Raw genomic sequence first — 18,678 nt, 5'->3', positions numbered from 1 at the left:
GAAATAAAAGAATGAGATAGTCTTGAGATGTTTAATTTCTGGGATGTGGTAAATTTATAACTGTTTACCAAATAATATCCACAAACCCATCAAACAATATGTTTCCTTATATTAAGGTGAAGATTAATCAAATGCAATGTAACTCTGGCACTAAATAACTTCAAATTACCATTAATTTTGGAAATACTTGTAAGTTACTTAATAGTTAACATTAGTAAATATAGCAATATTTTAAAATATCAAGAAAAATACATAACTTAACAGACCCAATAAATTAAAACTTCATAAATTGCATGTCTTTTCTCGATTTCTTTTCAAGAAATTAATGGAATTATAAACTGCCCACAAACAGTTTTGAGACCAAGATTAAGGTGACCGGCATCCAGATGGTAATAGTGATATGTGGATATTCTTTGACTTTAACTGTATGATTTAAGTACAATAATGGGGTCTATATGGATTACATAGAAAACCAAATCTTAAGGAAGCAAACAGCATGAAAAAAGAAAGCACAGTGGTACCTGTCCAAATACTGAAGCCAAGGGAAGAGAGAGAAATCCAAGGAAAGAAGACGTGTAAAGTCATGGGATACCGAGATGAATTCTGTGCTGAAATGAGGATGTGGAGTCTCTTTATGCTATCATGGGCTAGCTTAAAGGCAGATAACACTGTAGGCAAATGCTCAATCTCTGCTCTCAGGTCAAAGATCCTCTGGGGAGATAGATAATCAAAAACGATCATTTCATGGGACCTGTGTGAAGGTAGTGGTGAGTGCAGGGCCCCACATACAGTGGAACCCTAGAAGGAAGGATGGGTGAGGGACAAAGGTCAGTGAAGGAGACAGAAATGAGTTTCAGGATTAGGGAATTCAGGTGATACATGTATTTTTTATTTGTTTGTTTTTTGTTTTGTCACATGAAGACATTTTTGGTAGAACCAAGCTTGATGTTTCAAGTCTGAAAATACTGAACACTCAGTGGTCCAGTTATCTTCTTCCACAGAGAAAACAGAATTAATTTTCCTTTCCATACCAAAGTCTACCAGATTTGTACTTTCTGAGGGGAGACAGTTGTTCTTGTTCACATCACATGCGCAGCACCTATAATAGAGACCTATCATTGTAAGTACTTACTCAGTGCCTGTTGTTGAACAGATGAGGCCCTCAAAGAGGAGCCATTCTAGGTGTGGCTGACTCAAGGTTCTCTTCCCTGCCTCATTCAGCCCCAACTGCCAGAGGCCAGTGCACTGTGAAGACAGCACAGATGTTGAGGAAGGCCCCTGCCTGTTGTCAATCCAGTTATTTAGCTTAATCTTCACTCCAATAGTCTATAAAAGTTCCTATATCTCCTTATTGAGAAATAGAAGCTCAGTGAAAAGTCCTTCCCATTAGCTGGTTTTCACAATACGCACACACTTAACACCTACACACATACATGCATGTGTGCATATATGCATGCATACGTACATCCAACCCACAAATCCCTGTGTGTCAGACACCAGCTGATTTGTCTGGGGCTGGGTACAGAGTGTGTGGAGGGGGACAGGCTGGGAGGGATTCCCATGTATTGGGCAAGGTACCAGCATCTCCTTAGCTCTTCCTGCCCCCACCTCACGTTCTTAGACTGGTTTTCCCTCTCCTTATTCTAACAGTAACATTTCTGATTTTCAGTTAGTCTCCTCAGTTCTTTCCTCACTCAGTTCCCTCAGTTTTTTTTTTTTTATTTCTATTGCAAAGCAAATCCTTATAGGCTATAGTGTATTTTCCTTTGTGTCAAGTATTTCAAACATGTCTAATTGTTCCCAGGTCATCTTTTGCAGTTTTTTAGTGTTACTAATAAGACATAATTACTCAGGCAGTTCTTTTGTCTATAATAAATTCTACTAGGTTCCATTTTAGCTATTATTCACTTTATTTTGTGTTAAACATCTCTGACAATGATACAGACTGTATGTTTTCTAGAAGACTGATAATAGTCATTTATTTTTGGCGCAGAATGCAGAGGTCATCAGGATGGCAACCATGTAGAATGTGAGCACTTGTTGGTGTCAAAGGCAGGATCCTAACGCCCTGTGCCTTCTGGCCCCGCCGCACTCACCCACACCGGGCATTTTCACTCCGAGGTGTGGGTCCCATCAGCCCGAAAGTCCCAAAGTTAGGTTTTCTCTTTTTTTATAAAATGACATCTTCAGGACTTAAATCATGAAAATACGTTCATTCCTCCAGAAAATAATGTTTCCATGCAGTTACCATGAACTAATACTATAATAAAGAATGGTCTTTGATATTGGCTCTTAAAAAAAAGAGACCAATGACAAAATAACTGCAGTTGCTGAATAATGATTTAAAAAATCAAAAAAAATCTGTAGTGATACTAATAAAATTTCTATCTAACATACTTAATATAAATCCTTTTGCCAAGAGAATGCTTAATGTCATCCTTTGAGAGGGGGAAAATTCACAACCTTTTCCACAAAGTAAACACTTTCTACATTTCAGCCACATTAACTATCAGGAAGTATTTTGTTACGAAGTAGAAAATGAGGCTGTTTAAATAACATGAACTGATGTCATTCAGGAGTAACTCCAGAAAAAACTGTGAGGCATTATTTCGAGTGGATGATAAATCTTTTTTGATTCCATCACTCTGCTGACATCTTGTCTGTCTGTTACTGTCAAGAAGTTTGACTTATTTTCTAACCACACCATATCAAATATCCTATTCTTACCTTTCTGAGCATTTACTCAACCTGAAGTCTTTCCAGATTCTGCTTGAGTGTATCCCAGCAAGACTAGTGTCTCTTCTGCCTTGAGGAAAATGGGTGAATGCCACTGGTTTGCTGGTAAATGTTTGAGCACCAGCTATCCGAAAGAAAGAAAAGAAGAGTCGTAATTTGTGGTCTTGGTCAATTCCTGAGGTGTAACTATTTCCACCCTTGATGAATTAAAGCCACCAGTTTGACTGAGCTTAGAGTTGGGAAGAAGTGAATGCATCACGAGCTGGAAGAGCTGGCTCCAGCCACACACTGAGGGTTGTGGACTTTCCTATTATTTGGGGAATTTATGAGATGAGAAGCTCCAACAGAGGAGTAGAGAGCTTCCCCTAGATGTCTGGATGAGAATGGAAGAGAGGAGAGGTGTTTTGATAGAATCGTTTGTGAGTTCAGGACTCTGATGAGAGTTCCAGGACAAGTTTGCAGCTTGGATTGGTCGTATGTGTGGGAACAAGCAGTCAGGGCAATGAGCAGGTGAAGTCAATTCTGAAGCTACACGTATGTTTCTCGGTTATTTTCAAACTTTCATCCTAAGAATCACATACAGCCTTTTCCAAAAATGCAGATCTCTTAGTTTTTACCCAAGCTGAATCAGTCCTTCAAGAGAGAGCCCTGAGAAATTATATTACAGTAATTGTCATCACTGTAATTCTACTGATTAGGCAAGATTAGGAAACAGAGAAATTGAAGCCTTGCCTTGGGGTGTAATTATCCAAGGGAAAGAAGTAGAATGGTGGTTTCTAATCCTAACTGTGCAACAGAATTACCCAGGGAAGTTTAAAACTTCTGCTGCTTCCCAGCCACTCCAGAGATTAGGATTTAATTTGTCTGGGGTTGTTGGGAAGGCTGGACATCTGTAGATTTAAAGAGCGCCCAGGTGCTTCTGATATGCAGCCAGGCTGGGAAGCGCTGATGTGGTCCTCCTGAGAAGGGGACTGACAACAGCACTCGAGGGAAATCAACAGTTTAAGCTGAAGCGTGTCATGTCACAACTGCAGCTTCTATGTTTATAAGTTTATCTTTCTCAGCAAACTGTGTCCTCCCGGAGACAAGGGCTCACGTCTGCTTTCCTTCTGTGCCCTCAGCACTTAACCAGCAGTGGGCATATGGTAATCCTTCAGTAAATGTTGAGTGAGTGAATGTCCTAATTGGCTTACCTCATTAATAACTTGGTGATAATGTGTTGATTAATGCATTATCTTGTTCTGAGTAACATATTTGTGTTTCTATGGGACCATCTGCAGACAATGACTTAACCCAGAGAAATACCTCCCCTGCTGCGGCAGGCAGGTGGGGGAGACATTTTTTATTAATCCTTTCTCTTTCGTACAAAGTGTATTATGTGGGCAGCTTGTTTTTATTAAAGACAGTCTAGTGTCCTCGTGTATTTGATTTAAGTGTGCCTTAAATATCAACTTCCCAGCTGGAAGGTACAGGGCAGGGCTTTGGAATAATTATTTTAAAAGAGATATAAAGTGGATAGTATTTCTATATTTACAAGCAGTTAAAGACATGCAGTGCTGGATAAGGTAAAAACTTCTCAAATGTGAAAAAATGACATTTTCCTCATAAGCACAAAATATTCCAGAATGACAAACATTAATTTATTCCAAAAGCATGTATTTCATTCTCAGTCCACAGCTTGTTTGGAGAATGAGCACAGCAAATATTCGTGTGTGCTCCCCGCACCTGTGGTCTACTTGGTAAATAATGTGTATCTCAGTCTTCGCACTCATGACTAATGATGAAGGAATCCATGCCTGTGTTCCCTCTGTACGCTTCTCCCATGTGTCTTACCTTTTCCTAGTTTGTTCTCTTGATTTTCTCAATGACAATTAAAATAGAATTCAATGAGAGAAAAGGGCTTCTTGCTTACTGCCATTGGTTCTGCTTTGATGACTTTAAAGTGAACAATCACCTGCTCTCCTCTGCGCTGGGAAGCCTGCATGTCCCGAGACCCGGGGAGGGAAGGGAACTTCTGTGTCTCTCCCCACAACCTCCTCCACTGGGGTGTGATGGAGGAAGGCCAGCTGGAGACGAGCAGTGTGGTTTGTATCAGTTATAGAGACCTTTCTGCAAGTCTACCAGATCTGGGCCATCCACCAGTGGCAACCTTGCACCCCAGGGGACATTTGGCAACATCTGAGACATTTTGGGTTGCCATACTTGGGGGAGGGGGTTGGTGAGAAGGTGGTACTGGCATCCAGTAGTAAAAGTTAGAGATATTGAGAAGTATCCAACAATACACAGGGCAAACCCTAAAACAAATGGTCATTCATCCCCAGATGCCCACAGTGCCCAGATTAGGGAACTCTGACCAAGGACTACATTCATATCCGTATCTGTCTCCAGGTGACTTCTTATGAGAAAGGACATTGCCCTCAACAATACATGTGGTTACTTGTCTACATTTCCATTTACTGAACTCTAGTCAATTCCTAGAGGACAGGAGCAGCACTATGCCGTCTCTGTACCTCCCAATAACCTAGCACAAACCCTTAGGCTTAGATGCCCAAGGAATGAAATGAAGTCAGCCAGCAGACACTCTCTGTCCTGAGCCCTCCCTCGCTGGCTCTTCCACGATATGTAAAATAGTTTGTTTTGTGTTGCACCTTGAAGGCCTCTGTAAAAGCGGGAATCACACCTTGGAGGCAAAACACTGGAATCACCCTCCATCTCAGCGCCTGTGCCACAAGGCCACTGTGAGGCCCTCATGAGTTCATGTGGCCACCTTTTCAGAAAGCCTGCTGCTCTTAATTAGCGTTAGCTACTGTTACTACTACTGCTGCTACTGTTATTATGACTACTACTACCACTACTATCACTATTATCACTATTACTACTATCACTGCTACCACCACTACTGCTACTGCCGCTACTACTACCACCACTACTACACCTACAACCACTACTATTCCTACTATTACTACTACCAACACCACTACTACTATTACTACTACTACAACCACCACTACTACTACTATTACTAATACCACCACTACTACCACTATTACTACTACTACAACCACTACTACTCTCATTACTACTATCAGCACTATTACTAACACCACCACGACTACCACCATTACTACCACATTACTACTACTATTACTACCACCACCACCGCTACTACTATTAGTAGTACTGCTACTGCCACCATCAGTATCACTACTACTGCCACTACTACCACTATTATTACTACCACTACCACCACTACTACTACTATTACTACTACTATCGCTACTATCACCACTACTACTATTACTACTGACACTAATATCACCACTACTACCACTATTAATACTACCATCACCGCTACTATTACTATTACTGCTGCCATTATTACTAATGTTACTACTACCACTACTACTATTACTACTACTGCCACTGCTACCATTACTGCTATGACTACCACTCCTACTACTACTATTGCTACCACTACTACTACTATTACTACTACTGCCTCCCCCGTTTCCTACTACTACTATTACTATTTAATCATAATTCATATAATGGGGAAAAGGATGTCTAACTCATTGGTTTATGCCAAAAAGGAAATCTCATTTTTTTCTTTATTTTTTCCCAATATTTTCCCAACCATTCTCCACCCCTGTCCTTGGTAACCACCTTTCTACTTTCTACTATAAGTCCCACTTTTAAATATATTCCACATACAAGTGAGATCACGCAGTATTTGTCCATCTGTACTAGGCTTATTACACCTCCATAATGTCTTCCAGGTTCATCCGTGTTGCTGCAAATGGCAGTTTTTCCCATCTTCTGAAGGCTGAGTAGTGTTTCATTGTGACATATGCCATATTTATTGATAAATCCATTCATTTGTTGATAGACACTTGGGTTGATTCCATATCTTGATATTGTGACTAGTGCTGCATTGAACATGGGAGTGCAGGTCTCTCTTTGACATACTGATTGCCTTTGGATATATATCCCCAGTAGTGGGATTGCTGGATCATGAAATCTGATTTCTAATGCAATAGTTCTAAAACGGGGTGTGATTTTGCCTGTCTCCTTAGGAAAATGTAGTAATGTCTGGAGATTTTTGGTTTTCTTTTTGATTACCAACAATGGTGGTTGCTACTGGCACCTATTGGGTAGAGGCCAGAGGTGCTGACTGGCACCCAACACCACACAGGATAGCCCCCAACAGAGAATTATGCAACTCCGAATGTCCCTGGTGTTGAGGCTGAGAATCATGGAAGTAGGCCAATGCGTGGTCCATTGCTGGGGAGCGACGGGCAGCTCTGCCCTCGTCTGCTAACATTGGCCTGTCACAACCATCTCACACCTGGAGCACAACTCTGCCTCCTGCCTTGAGCTCACTTTCAGGAAACAAGGCAATGAAAATCAATTTGATGCCATCAGGCTGCTTTCATGGACAGGCTCTTGCCACCTGGGACTTCTTACCTTGTCTCTGTTTTCCTCCTCCGGAGACCAGCTGGGCCCCGGGAGCTGGCCACGTTGGCGCCAGGAGCCTGCTGGGCCCAAGTCCCTGGAGCCAGCTGGGGCACATGGCTGCCTGCATGTCAGCTGTCTGGGAAATCCTGCGATTTGGTCACACGGGGGCTAGGAGCGGAGCACCCAGGCCCTACCCTCGCCCCTCACTCCTCACAGGGTGCTGAGGGCTGCCTCGAAGGAAAAATGAAATAAAATAAATGAGTAACAATAAATAAATCCCGAATGTGTCATCATGGGGCATCAGATGTGCCTCCCTTGAGACACCTCCCAGGGTAGGACCCATTGCTATGGTGAACAGTCCCGGGGAGCAGGGGAGCATGCTGAGGAGTTTCAGGGGAGGGTGGCATCACCCGTCAGCCTCTAGAAACCTCTCTCCTGAGCTTCAAAGGAGATCTCGCCCTCAGAGGAAATGCAGGAGGAGGATGTCCTTCCCCTTTATAGATGAGGATATTAGCAACAAGAGCTAACGCTCACTACATGCTGGGTCCAGCTCTAGAAAGTGTTGTATGTGGGAACTGATTTCACTCTCATTACTGACCCTAAAGGATTGTAAGGTGTGGTCAACACTCCACAAATGCATGGGATGAATTGGATTCTTGAGTTGGTTTCTCTTGACAGTTACCTGGGTTTAAGGCCAATGGAGACATTTGGGGGAAATGTGCGAGGATGAGGTTCATTGAGACTCCTTTTAGAACCCAGCTGATAAATAATATTCTCAGTGTAAATCTGGGCTCCAGACTTTTACGCATGTCACTTTATACACAGCCTGGTCTAAGCACTGGCTTATTGTGACCATTTGGGTGATACCAGGTGAAATTAGTGAAAAGTCAAAAATACGGAATTTTTAGACGAATAGGCACTTTCTTTCAAAGGTTGTTAAAGAAGCTGATTTTGTACTGCTTTTGCTGACTTTGATGAGGTGAGAGCACTGTAATTAGCCCAGCAAAATAAACACTCATGTTATTTCATGTATATATACTTTTTAAATCTTTCAAGATAATTTTATAGAGAAGACAAAATAACTTCTCCTATTTATTTATTTTGAGATGTCACTTTCCTAATTTGTGAAATCTAAATTTGTGAGAGTTAGAAAGAAAGCCAACTACCTAAGTTAGGCCTCCAAACCACTGTGCGTCCCTTTCAGGGCCCTGCCCATCTCTTTCTCGTTCCTTGGTTGAGAACACGAACTTCGGGACTTGCCTCACGTTAGGGCCTGTTCTTTGTTTCCCAGAAAGAAAAGGCTCTCAACACAGAGTCCCATGTACACCAGGCTGCCAACAAACACGAATTGAATGAAGGAGTGGATGGCTGGGTGGAAATGATTTAAGAAATCCTAACTAGGGAATTTCACTGGAAACTTACGAAATTCAATTTATGTGAAGTCTATGAATTGTCCATTTTTGCGTCTGCATATTCAATGCCATAGCTAATTTCCTGCTAAACAGTAGAAATTCAGTAAGTGTTCATGTTGAAAGAATGAAATTTGGAGCTGGGCATGGTGGCTCACGCCTGTAATCCTAGCACTTTGGGATGCTGAGGCCGGCGGATCACGAGGTCAAGAGATTGAGACCATCATGGCTAACACGATGAAACCCCATCTCTGCTAAAACTTCAAAAAATTAGCCAGGTGTGGTGGTGGGCATCCGTAGTCCCAGCTACTCGGGAGGCTGAGGCAGGAGAATGGCGTGAACACGGGAGGTGGAGCTTGCAGTGAGCCGAGATCGCACCACTGTACTCAGCCTGGGCGACTGAGCAAGACTCTGTCTCAAAAAAAGAAGAAAAAAAAAAAAAGGCCAGGCGTGGTGACTCACATCTGTAATGCCAGCACTTTGGGAGGCCAAGGCGGGTGGATCATGAGGTCAGGATTTCAAGACCAGCCGGACCAATATGGTTAAACCCCGTGTCTATTAAAAATACAAAAATTAGCCAGGCGCAGTGGCAGGTGCCTGTAATCTCAGCTACTCGGGAGGCTGAGGCAGGATAATCGCTTGAACTTGGGAAGCAGAGGTTGCAGTGAGTCGAGATCACGCCATTGCACTCAAGCCTGGGTCCTGGGTGACAAAGTGAGACTCTGTCTCAAAAAAAAAAAAAAAAAAAAAAAGAAAGAAAAAAAAGAAAAGAAAAGAAATTTGAGTGCTCTTTCATCCTCAAATAAATCTAGTAAAATAGAAATAAGATTAAGTCATGAGCATAATCATGAGAAGGCGGTCATTCTAATAACAGTGTCTTGACAAGTAGATGCTACATGTAGTGTAATATTTTGATTTAAAAAGTCCCTCTCAAAGTTTCCGAAGTGAGATAACGTACAACGATCCATGTTTTTAGCTACCTTGATAAGTTTAGTGCATCCAGAGCTCTTTCTTACTGGTTAACCGCCGAGTTTCAAATGCTAAGAAATTCTTGATTTTCTAACACAAATATTCAGTATAATTGCTGGTTGTTTGGGAGAAGAAAAATTTAGAATTCAGGAAGAAATAGAGAATGAAATGTTCTAATCAATCGAAAAAGGATTCTACAGACTTCGACGTTGTCTGGTTTACAAAGCAGTCTGCTAATCTCTCACGTGAAATGAATCCTAAGTTGTAGCATTAAAATAGTGATACTTAGATATAAAATTAGAAATGCAATTACAGTCAGAGGGCTTGAAAGAATCATAGAACCCACGTAGGATGACAGCACAATCGGGTGTGGGGAATGAAGTGTGCTGAATCCATCCATTTTGGTGCTAAAGCAGCAGCAGGAAGGAGCGCAGGGAAAGTGCTTAGAGGACAAATTAAGCTTCTAGCAACTGCAGCCGTATTGCATCAGTTAGCATCAATTAGGCTGCCAGGCACAGGACCGAGGCCACTGAGAAGGCTGCTGCAGTAATGAGAGAAGGACATTTTGCGCACCTGCAAAAGATGAAGTCTGTGAACTTGAGTTCATCACCGTAAGAGAAGATGCTGTGAGGGATGAGAGAAGATGAAAAGCACCCTAGGCTCCTGGAAAATCTGGAGTCCAGGGCCTGGTGTCCGGCATGAGGCCACTGTGCAATCTTGCCTCTCTGTGCTCGCATCTGTAAATCAGGACATAGAGGTACATCATCACTTAGGGTACGGCTGTCTTCTTATAAACCAGTCTGAGTCTGTGGTACCACATTAAAAATCACATATTGCAGAAACCAGGGCAGCCACTAGCCCCTGGGACATAGTGTGAATATAGCGATGGATGGTTTATTTTTCTATACCTGCCCCTGTGCATTGCTGGAGGACACGGTCACTATCTTCTTGATATTAATAGTGACAAAATTGACAACACATCAAATTTCTCTGAACAGTAATCTACTATCTACTGCACATTCAAAATCTGAGAAACTCCTCATGAATTATATCACTGAACCTTTACTTGTGCTTTATGAAAGTGCACAAGCAGGTTAACAGTAGGAGAATTCACCAGGTCACTTCCTTACCCGAGTTCCATGCTTTGTCTTCTCATTAACTCCTGTTGACCTGGACCCAGAAAGTCAAGATTTTATGTTTTTTCTAGAGTTAAAATGTTTGTCAGTTATATAATTTATAAAACGTAGCTTAGAAAGGTAAATAACTACCCCTCAGTCATATAACTAAAACGGGATAGATTTATATTTTAAATACTTTTCTCATCTGTTTCCAAACCCCACACTCTTTTCACGTCTCTACTGTTTAATAAATGATCATGTAATAGAAAATATGGGAGTGTATGAAAAGGGAACTAAAGAAGAGGACATTTGAAGAAAGAAAATTGAAGAGAATTATCTTCCACAAGGGAATGTATTTTTAAAAAATATTATCTAAGTCCTAATTTTTTAGACAACATATGAACCAAACAAACAAAACCACCTACGAAGTGCAATGAACATGTAATGTTCTCTCCTGGACTTTTGCATACAGAGCACATATTTTAAAGAGGTGGAAAGAACATTGGCCAAGACCCAGCCTTCCGTCTCTCTTCCCTTCCTCTCTCCCTCTTTCCTCTATTACTTCCCTCATTCATAAATTAACTCATTCATTCTTCAATGTGTACAGTTTTTTCAGATCTTGTCAGCTTATCTGGAGAATAAACTGTATGAAGGGAAGTAGTAAACAATGAGTTTGGACAGGCAGATCTGAGTTCAAAAATCATGCATTCAGGTAGGTGAGCAAACACAAGGCAATGAAGCTAAATTAATTACTATAGTAGATTCCTATGTTCATGGCAGGTTTAGGGAAGACTTCTGGAAGGCAGGAATGAGCTGAGATATGACACAGGGTTAAGAATTGCCAAACTGAGGACACATTATCCACTAGAATACTCAAAGGATAAATTGGTGATTTCCACTTTATTCCATTAAAATAAACTCTTCCCAGAGGAAGGAACTTGGTCATCTTCACTTTATTCCATGAGGACAACAAGATTAGGGACCTCACCTGACTAATCGTCACTGACTTACACTCATCTAGCCCAGCTTGTGATAGAGAGTAGTCTCTTAATACTTAAATATTGAGTCAAGGAATATTTTTCCTTGTCTGTTTTCAGAAACTCTTATCTCAAAAGATCACATGCTTAGGATCGTAGGTACTGAGATCACAAGGAAGGGGAAAATGGAAATAAATTGAGATGTCATAGACACAAAAGTCAAACTGCATCTTCTCATTTATTACCCCCAATACTATGAGCATCCTGAGGCTGAGGTTAATGATCAGGGAGGGTTACATCACCAAAGTCACCTTTTCAGTAAGAAATCAAGCTCAATACTATGAGTATTCTGAGGCTGAGGTTAATTATCAGGGAAAGTTGCGTCACCAAAGTCACCTTTTCAGTAAGAAACCAAGCTGGAGCTTAAGACTTGAGCTCTGTGATTCTAAAACCCTTGCCCTGGACCATGTATAAGATGCAAGTTTGCAAATGCTTCCTCAGGCTAAACATTGGAATACATAACTAGGCATGGTACCAACTTGGAAATTAACTTGAAGAGCAACAGAAGCACTTGCTTTATGAAAGTGCACAAGTAGGTTAGCAGTAGGAGAATTCACAAGGTCACTTCCTTACCCGAGTTCCATGCTTTGTCTTCTCATTAACTCCTGTTGACCTGGACCCAGAAAGTCAAGATTTCATGTTTTTTCTAGGACCAAGCTCCAGCCTCATCAATCATTTAGTGTGCTCCTAATGTTCTCTCAGGGTTTGACTCACACGTCGGCTGTATTCTTGTTGAGGACAGAGCAGATTCAGCCGCCTGGTGCTTCTTCTCCAGCGCAAGGGAAGAAGACACCATTGTGGCTAAATAATCTGAACTTTGCAGTGTCTTGCAGGATAAGGAAGATGGCAGAAACCACAGTAATACTAGATCAGGCAAGCGAAACTTCAAGTCTGGTGAGACAGGGCAGCCTAGGATAATGATTAGTGATGGGGACTAGAGGCAGTTCTTAATTTGAATCACTATTTTGTCACTAACTACTAGTTAGACATGATGCAAGTTATTTATCTTCCCTCAGTGTCATGTCATTTTTTTTTTGTAATTGATGAAATGGTGATAATAATGGTGATACAGATCTTCTATCATAGAATTGTGTCAGCATTAAATGAGACAATCCATAGATGGTTCCTTAGTACTGAAGGAAGGTTTGTTATCGTCTTTGACTAAGTAAACCAGTATGCATTGTAATAAATGTTTTTGCATGTTACATTAATTTTTAGTAAATAATAACATCCTGATCTAATAATAATTAAGCTTTTACAAGCAGGTATAACAACAACAGTAATAGCTTCCCTTTCCTTCCCCGATGCCCAGTAGGGATTTTGTTTCCAAATATTGACCAGGCTCAACAGATACTGTGAACATGGTCAGTCCTGTTGTCCTCACTGACATTTCTTGAACTCATCTTTCAAAGCACAAGAAGGCAAGGAAGTGCTGAATCCAGAGGAAGACAATGTTGACCATGCGCAAGTCAGCTCAGCACCATCTGCAGGAGGCCTCATTGTTTTCTGTTTAGATCTTATTTCTTTTTTTCTTTTCATTCCTTGTGATACTTTTTATTTGTTTATTATTATTATTTGGGTTTTTTGGGGGTTTTTTGTGGTTTTTTTTTTTTTTGACGGAGTTTCACTCTGTCGTCAGGCTGGAGTGCAGTGGTACAACCTCGGTGCACTGCAGCCACCACCTCCCAGGTTCAAGCGATTCTCCTGCCTCAGTCTCCTGAGTAGCTGGGATTACAGGCATGTGCCACCACGCCTAACTAATTTTTGTGTTTTTAGTACAGACGAGGTTTCACCATGTTGGCCAGGATAGTCTTGATCTCTTGACCTCGTGATCCACCTGCCTTGGCCTTTCAAAGTGCTGGGATTACAGGCATGAGCCACTGAGCCTGGCCTATTTGTTTTACATATTACTGCACTGGCCAGAACATCTGGAAAACACTGAATAGCTGTAATAGCCAACATCCTTTCTTGCATTCCATGATTAGGCAGGATGCTATTTAAGATAAATTTGGAAAGAATGTATTTCCCCTTTTCTAATTTCTTATACATATTTTATTTTATTATTTATTTTTGTAGTAATTTCAACTCTTATTTCAGATTCAGGGGGTCCATGTGCAGGTTTGTTACCTGGTTATATTGCATGAAAATGAAGTTTGGGGTGTGACTGATCTCATCACCCAGATACTGAGCAATAGTTTTCAACCCTTGCTCAGGGTTGTCCCTGAGCCCTTTGTCCACCTTTATGTGTCCTATGTCTACTGGGTCCACCTTTATGTCCACGAGTACCCAAAGTTTAGCCCCCGATTATTGGTGAGAGTATGTGATATTTGGTTTTCTGTTCCTGCATTAATTTGGTTAGCTTAATTCTTCCAGCTCCATCCATCTTGCTGCAAAGAACATGATTTCATTCCTTTTTATGGCTCTGTGGATTATATTTTTAATTCTTTTCTTGAATTTGACTTTGAATGCATATTAGAAACTTATATTCTCTTTATTCTTTCTTTCTGGATATTTCTGTCTCAATACTTTGTGATTTTTCAGAGATGCCTACCACCAAATTAATGTTTCATGAAATAGTATGTGTGGGCTTTAAGAGCTTGGATGAGACTATGAACTTTGATATGAAAATGAGGGTTATATATTCATGACCTTCTAGAGGAGAGAACTCCTAATTCCATCACCAACACAGTACCTGGTACATAGCAAATACTCAAATAAATGTTTGTTGAACTGACAAGGTAATCATCAGATGGCTGTTTTGATTTGCACATGGCAAAAAAGAACTGAGAATGAGCATGGAGACCTAAGAGAGATGATCCATCTCCATCATCCTCACTGTGCTTGTTGATGTTTACTGTATTATAGTAAGTCGATTTGTTATTTAGACGGTTGCTTCTGGAAAAAAATTATGAGGAAGGAAGACTTTACTCCCTGTTTAATAGACAAAAAATAGGCCATTGAGGACACAGACCAATTTTCCAAGGTCAAATGTGGACATTTTTACCAGGGCTCTACTTTTCACTCTGTGGGATTTTTTTAAAAATCTTGATTTTTAATATCAAAGTGAATAGCATTTCAAGCCCATTTTTTTTTTTTTTTTTGCTCAGATGTGACATTCTCATACTATAAAAGAAAAAATTCTTAAAAGAACAGATAAATTTAGCCCATGAAATGGAATTACCAACTGATTCCAAACCTGTATCTCTCCTTGACTGACTCTTAGATGGTAGGAAGTCACCTTGTGAGCCCCTATCTATAGAAATATTCAAAGACAATGGTTACCAGGAGGCTTGCATCAGAGAGTCATTTGGGGTCTTAATGGATTATTGTAACAAAAAAACCTTTTTGCCCTAAAGTAGTCATAGAATTATTATTAGATTGCTGGAATTGAAAGGACTTTTAGAATTGTGTAGTCCAGTCTTCTCATTTTTTGGATAAATCAGTCAAAACCCAGGAAGACTAATTATATTACCAGAGATCTCACAGCTACTTAGTGAAAGAACGGGAAGGAGATACCAAGCTTCTGGCTGAGCCATCTTTAATACAGCACAACGTCTTCAGAAAAATACACCCTAGTGTTACAGGTGACCTCCCCGTGACTTTGGGGATGCCTTTACAAAAAGCAAGCCATTTGGTAATACCAAATACGTCCTTCTGTTGATTTTCTAGCTTTTCTCCCTTAACTTCACCCTATTATTGAGGGACTATCTAAAGTTGGAAACAATTTTCTGTAACTAGTGATTTATAAAAATAGAACAGAATGATATCCTCAATCTCTCTCTCTCAACAGAAAATATTTCCTGAAGTTGGAAAATGATTTTTAAAAATTGTTGAAGCCCCTTAATTATAGTTTTCATAAAAAATCACTCTAAGTTTGAAAGAGGATGAAGAACACTCATGCACACATGCACAACACAGACACACATATACACACACACATATCCTAAGAAACTAGAATGTGCCTAAAGATTTGGCTGAAAGTATTGAATTTGTGAGAATAAAAGTTATGTTATAATCATATAATAGAAAAGATACATAATAAAAAAGATTTAAATTTTACATTATCACATTAATCTGATTATTGTACAGATAGGATAAAACAGTGCAATATAATACATTTGATAATTTCAAACACTCAGAAAGAACAACAATTAAATTACATATTGGCATAAAATAAGATACTAAAATTTGCATTTATATAACATATTTGGGATTATAACACTTCTTTCATAAACATTAACTTATTGTATACCTTTAAGAATTTGGGGGTTAGGTACAAATATGTTAATATTACCTTTCCAGATGATTGGCAGCTCAGTGAGATTGGCTTGGCCCAAATCATATAGCAAGTCAGTGGTGAGGCTTCAGATCATCTAGAATTTCATCCAGCATTCTTACCCCAGATCGGAGTGGTTCCTGGAGGATAAGGAAGTACCAATGAGGAAGACTTACGTTGCAGAAATGATGACACATAAAAATGTTGAAAAAAAAAGGAATGCATGATTTTGAAAGCTGAAGATTAATGACATGTAATAATTAGTGACATGGAACTGGTCTTATTTTGTTCACAAACTTTTGACTTGATAAAGGGAAAACAAAATCCAAAATCAACCTATGCTGACTACATATCAGGAAGTCCATTTGATGTTGAAAAACTAAAAATGATTAAAAAACAGACTTTACTTTTCTGGTGCTCACAAATGAGAAACTGAATTATAGCCAAAAAAAAACCAAAAACAAAACAGAAACTTGGAATATGAGTTCTAATAAGAAACAATTTAAATACAATACACCTTTAGTTAAAAAGGAATATGAGGTCAATATTAAATATTAAAAGAACAATGTAAAAATATTTGTATGCCAAAAAAATTATAATTATCTTTCAAATCTGATTTTTAAAGAAAACAAGGAAGTTATTCTCAAAGAGTTAATTTTATGTAAATGTAAATTAAATAATCATTTGAATGTTGGGCTTGTAAATTATACAGAAAATTTACAATTACGGGTCAGGTCAAGTAGCTTCTGATTTAAGAAAAAAAATCCTTAGTTTATGTAATATCAGATTTTCCTCATACAGCTATCAGACAACTACAGCTAATGCACGTAAGCACACACATGCATATATACATACACTGATACATAGTTATATCTATCAGAAAGATATAAGAAAATTATCAGGTTTCACATCAAGTAAATTGCTTTCCAATTTTATTAAATATTGGAGGCAAGAAGGTTTTTAAAAATTATTTATAAAATAGTTCATGTTTATTGTAGAAATATAAATGCTATAATCTAGAATAATTTAAAAATAAACTTATTTTTCTGCATATTTATAGCCATTTAAAAATGAAAACTGGACTCATAAAGCTTTTTGGAATTCAGGTTAATATTTTTATATTATCATGAATTAGAAATTCTTTTGAGAACATAATTTTAATAATTTATAAAGCGAAAGTGTATACCCAATAGTGTTGCTAACAATGGTTTCCTAATCTGAACAGAGAGGAGAACACTAATGGAGTGGTGTGAGAAAGGGTCTTGGCAAACGTGGATAGAAGGAAGCCTGTGTGAGAAGTGGGGTGCGGGGCTGTCGGTGTGGGAGCAGAATGTAGACACCCAGGAAAGATCAAGCGGAGGACAGATGAGGATGAAGTGGTTCCACTGTGCAGGCTGTTGGACCCTGAACGTGGCTGGGAACCCTGTAGATTGTGAAGCAGAAACTCTGAATCCCAGAGCTGACAGGTTAATTGTTAATCACATAGGTTAAAAAAAAATACATCGTATATATTTCACTTCCTTAACTACTTCCTTAACTTCCTTAATCTTTAACAATCTTTAATCTAAATCTCTGACTTTCATCTTCACTTTGGCTTTTTGTTGTTTTTTTTTTTTTGGTGGTGGTGGTGGTGGTGGTGGTGGTGGTGGTGGTGTTTTCGACATGGAATCTTGCTCTGTCACCCAGGCTGGAGTTCAGTGGCGTGATCTCAGCTCACTGCAGCCTTTGCCTCCCAGATTCAAGCGATCCTCCTGCCTCAGGCTCCTGAGTAGCTGGGATTACAGGTGCCGGCCACCATGGCCGGCTAAGTTTTTTTTTTCTTTTGTATTTTTAGCAGAGATGGGATTTCACCATGTTGGCCAGGCTGGTCTCGAACTCCCGACCTCAGTGGACCCACCCACCTCGGCCTCCCAAAGTGCTGGGACTACAGGCGTGAGCTATCACACCCGGCCTTGTCTTCACTTCTTTTATATAAATTCTTATTGCATGTCCCTGAGAAGTTACCTAACATCCCTGAATCTGTTCCCTCATCCATATAATGGATTTCATGATTATGAATGCAAGTATTTTAATATATGTATAATACCTATACAACTATATGCTATAGCTAGTTTAGTATATAACATTCAATTTAAAATAAATTTTCTTCAATTACAGTAAGTATAGCATTTTGCCTTCTGTGTTTTACAAATAATTTGATAATTAATTGATCTCAATAACTGATATCAATAATAATTTTAGTTTGTTAGGTAAAGGTAAAATTTGACGGCTTCACTACGCCTTTCTTTAACCCATCTTAAAACCAGAGAGCCATACTTCATTATTCACAGGGCGGAATGTTGCCAGAAGAATAAAAATATGTCTGATAATTATTGATAATTATTGCTTTTACAGAGTCCGTGCCTGAGTGGCTAGCACTCAGTGAGTGAATATCCTCAACACTCAGTATTTTGCAAAAAGCCTTGCATGATAGATGAATGGCTTTTATGCAGAGATGGGATGATGCATAAGGAACAGAAATCTATTATAGATTTTCTATTAAAATTAGCAAGTAAAATAAGTCATGGTTATTCCAAGCTCTTAGGTAAGAGAGGAGCAAATGTATTACTGGTGACTTTTTGGAGGACTCCCCCTCCTGTGGTTCATGCTCATTCTAAATTGCCTGAGAGTAAGCTGGA

The 18,678-nt window shown here is 39.6% G+C and overlaps 1 long non-coding RNA gene across 1 annotated transcript in view; it reads right to left on the bottom strand.

Annotated features, from left to right (window-relative positions):
- Positions 1-307: 307 nt before the first annotated feature.
- The window catches only part of LOC126933483 (uncharacterized), a 28,053-nt gene continuing 9,682 nt past the window's right edge, over positions 308-18,678 (bottom strand). The window contains exons 2-5 of the long non-coding RNA XR_007718634.1: positions 16,019-16,140; positions 10,143-10,306; positions 2,728-2,860; positions 308-1,245 (exon numbers count right to left, since the gene is read on the bottom strand). This is a non-coding gene — a long non-coding RNA (uncharacterized LOC126933483). The remainder of the gene's footprint in view (positions 1,246-2,727; positions 2,861-10,142; positions 10,307-16,018; positions 16,141-18,678) is intronic.

Source organism: Macaca thibetana, chromosome 13 (genome assembly GCF_024542745.1).
Source record: "Macaca thibetana thibetana isolate TM-01 chromosome 13, ASM2454274v1, whole genome shotgun sequence".
Taxonomy (NCBI): domain Eukaryota; kingdom Metazoa; phylum Chordata; class Mammalia; order Primates; family Cercopithecidae; genus Macaca; species Macaca thibetana.
Note: the sequence above shows the minus strand (reverse complement) of the source record. Positions and strands in the feature narration are given on the sequence as shown.